The 3881-nt window shown below is 44.3% G+C and overlaps 1 pseudogene; it reads left to right on the top strand.

Annotated features, from left to right (window-relative positions):
* Nucleotides 1–1628: 1628 nt before the first annotated feature.
* Nucleotides 1629–2696, top strand: LOC102867353 (annotated as a pseudogene).
* Nucleotides 2697–3881: the final 1185 nt, after the last annotated feature.

The following is a 3881-nucleotide window of genomic DNA, read 5'->3' as shown; positions in this document are numbered from 1 at the left end:
GGGTTTTCAGAGCCAGTACATCACATCAGAGGAGGTGGCTCCACGCTTCTCCCCCAGAGCATCTCATGAATTTGAACCATGTGCCTTTGTGATTGTACTTTAGCTTCTTATCTCTAGGTCAGTAGAGCTGCTATGAATGGATGTGTAGTAAGTAGATTTTGGAGGTCAGAAGGAGTACATTCACATGCACATATAGACATGATTGGCGATACGTCTACATATATCTATTTGCAAGTGATAGGAAAATATCTATATGTATCTAAAATAGATCACATAGGTTGCACAATTATGGAAACTCCTTAGTCATAATCAAACATCCTGCTTGAAGACAAAGAGACATTATCTTAGGGGACTTCTAAGCCAACTGGTATAGATAGCATATACATCCTAATCTGGCAAGTATAATCTGAGGTTTTTAAAACTTGCAAGCAGCCATCTATGCAACTATTGGTCCCTTCTTATGTGGGGCAAAGGAGAATGAAGATAAATGAGACTTAAGGATGCAATTAGTTCCACACGAATCACAGACTCCTCTAAACTGAGATCAGAAGAACTAGATGATGCTTAGCTACGACTGCTGATCACTCAGACCAGGAGCACAGCAGCAGGTCCTGGTGAGAGCAGGTGAAAAGCGTGTGACACAATTCAAATTCACGCAAAGGACCAGACTTACGGACCCGGCAAGAGGCTAGAAGAATCCCTGAGGCTATAGGCCTAAAACAATCTTCTAGCTTGGAACTGAACCCATCCGCAGAAACCAGCTTTCAGCTAAATAACAGGCCAGACTTTAAAGTAAACACAATCACTCAGGACAGAGTACTGCTTAGAACCATTAACCAGAAGAAATACAAAGGGTAACATCTGCCCAAGATGAAAGATGAGAATGTAGGGAGGGGCACAAGAGCCAGATGAATAAAAAGGGAGAACCTGAGGGGAATAGGGGGAGGACCAGCACACTGCAGGGCTTGCAACCAATGCTACAGAATGGGTAGCCTATGACATACTAGATGAAAATTACTTGCTGCTTAAACTTTTACCTGAAGCATAATAAAATGTTCAAAGAACAAACAAGTAAAACCTCATGGGGCAGTTCTGCTGCCACGTGGGATCATTATGACTTGACATTGACCTGACAGCTGCTCATCACATACCTGATAAAGGCCAAAACATACATAGTCACTGTGGAAAACATTTGCAACTCTGTGAATTAATGCAAAGGAGTTAAGTATTGAGCTTCTTCCCCAAAGGTCAGGGGTTCAAACCCCCATCCCCCCACCCCAGCCACTTGGCTGGAGAAAGCTGAGACAGTTCACTCCTATGGAGATTTACAGCCTTGAAAATCCATTGTTGGGTCACCATGGGACTGAATCAACTTGAGGGCAGTGGGTTTACAAGAATTGAACAGTAGTAAAAGCCATTAACATGCTCTCCTAAGCATTTGATTCTGTGGATTCAAGTCAAGAAATAATTTCTCATTGTACACCTTCCCCAGTGCTTATGGAGCAACCAAAAAAGATTATTATTTGAAGATCCCACACTTTTAGGAGGAAATGTGAAATAGCGCAGAAAATCATCCAACAGGTCAGCAATAAGAATATTTTCGCTCTTTGGCCTCCTCTTTAGACAAGATGGCCACGCCGAGTCCACCCACGAGTACTCCTGCTGCCACCCCAGCCCCAGCACCGGCTGCGGCTCCTGTTCCAACCTCAGCCCCAGCTCCGGCTCCGCTCGGGCTCAGACTCCTGCCCCCTCCTCGGCCCCGGCTCCTGTCTCGCCCTCGGACCCCAACGCCCCAGCGACTACGCCCGCCAGCGCGGGCCGGACCTCGGCCGCAGCTCAAGCCCCGGCGCAGACCCCGGCAACGCGGCCGCCCGGCCCGGCTCTCCCGGGGCCCTTCCCTGGCGGCCCCGTGGTCCGTCTGCACCCAGTCATTTTAGCCTCCATCGTGGACAGCTATGAGCGATGCAATGAGGGCGCTGCCCCGAGTTATCGGGACTTTGCTGGGAACTGTCGACAAACACTTAGTGGAAGTTACAAATTGCTTTTCAGTGCCCCACAATGAGTCTGAAGATGAGGTGGCTGTTGACATGGAATTTGCTAAGAACATGAATGAGTTACACAAGAAAGTCTCTCCAAATGAACTCATCCTAGGCTGGTACGCTACAGGCCACGACATCACAGAGCATTCTGTACTGATTCATGAGTACTATAGCCGAGAGGCCCCCAACCCCATTCACCTCACTGTGGACACCAGCCTCCAGAATGGCCGAATGAGCATCAAGGCCTATGTCAGCACTTTAATGGGTGTCCCTGGAAGGACCATGGGAGTGATGTTCACACCTTTGACAGTGAGATACGCATATTATGACACCGAACGCATTGGAGTTGACCTCATTATGAAGGCCTGTTTTAGTCCCAACCAGGTGATTGGACTCTCAAGTGACTTGCAGCAGGTTGGAGGAGCATCAGCCCGCATCCAGGATGCCCTGAGCACAGTATTGCAGTCTGGAAAAGTGTCAGCTGACAATACTGTGGGCCGCTTGTTGATGAGTCTGGTCAACCAAGTACCTAAAAGTGTTCCTGATGACTTTGAGACCATGCTCAACAGCAATATCAACGACCTGCTGATGGTGACCTACTTGGCTAATCTCACACAGTCACAGATTGCCCTCAATGAGAAAATTATAAACCTGTGAACAGGCCCTAAGAAGCATTCCTGCCACTCTAGGCTCAAACCTTGGGACTTAGAGTAAAGGAAAAGATAGTTTCTTTGAGGCCTTGAGTCACATTGAATCAGGCAACTGGATGACTTAATCTAAATAAACATACCTTGCCTTTTGTAAAAGAAAAAAAAAAGAATATTTTCATTGTCTGGGTCTTAGTTGTGCTACTGTCTTTTGGGGGCTTTCTTTTTTTTCTTTTCTGTATGTTAGTATGGAGCCCAGGGCCTGGATGCTAGAGGGAAACACAGGAAACAAATAGAACTAAACAGAACTGACAGACTTTGGACAAAGTCCGACAAGGTACAAAAGACTCATTTCATCAACCCAAAGGTGTTAAAACAAAAACAAACAAACAAATAAGAAGGAAAAAACACTCATAACCACCAAACTAAGGAAATTAGACTCGTTTTATTCAAAGGTACTTTAAAATGAAAACAAGAAAAGAAAATTTTTGTGTCAAATGAAAGCTTTCTTCCCAGAATAGACGCCTCAGATTAGTTAATCACCCAGGATTAAAAACACATGCTGAACATTTCTTAGGTTTTTGTATTGCCAACATGTTTGAGTGTTCAAGCCAAAGCCAAAGATTAAAGATCGTTATATTTTTGTTGTGAGTTTTTTTACTGCCAAATGCAAATATCTGACTGTAAGTAAGTCATTACTCTCCCGCTGCTGTGGTCTGATTAATTCTCACAATATTAGCCAGCAATTCATTTTATCCCTTGGCATCACAAGTCCAGTTGAGGGAGATAAGTGGCTGATAAAAGATCTCTGAGAACAGTTATAAATGATTCACTTTAAAAGAATAATAAAGCAGCCTCTGGATAAGCACAGCTGAGTAAACCCCCATACATTGCACAAAACTAAATTAGTTTAAAAAAAAACACCAAACCAAACTTCCGCAAATTACAGTCAATAATCTTCACTGTCACCCTGCTGCTCACAAAACTTTTGAGAAGAAACTTAACGCTGGAATGCAAATATTTAATTAGATTTTAATGGTGAGGTTTATTTTTCCTAAATCTGGTCATCTGTCTCAATTACGTTCCCCATTTTTTCCAGTTAACCAGGAATTGTCCTCCTCCTGGGCTGTGGGGATGTTTTCTCTTTCCTCATTCCTGTTCACTGGTTGCTTTTTTCACAAGTGCAGCTTTTGAG

Source organism: Elephantulus edwardii, unplaced genomic scaffold (assembly GCF_000299155.1).
Source record: "Elephantulus edwardii isolate Elephantulus edwardi_28Jun2011 unplaced genomic scaffold, EleEdw1.0 scaffold00014, whole genome shotgun sequence".
Lineage (NCBI taxonomy): Eukaryota > Metazoa > Chordata > Mammalia > Macroscelidea > Macroscelididae > Elephantulus > Elephantulus edwardii.
The sequence above is the reverse complement of the archived record's forward strand: the minus strand, read 5'-3'. Positions and strand labels throughout refer to the sequence as shown.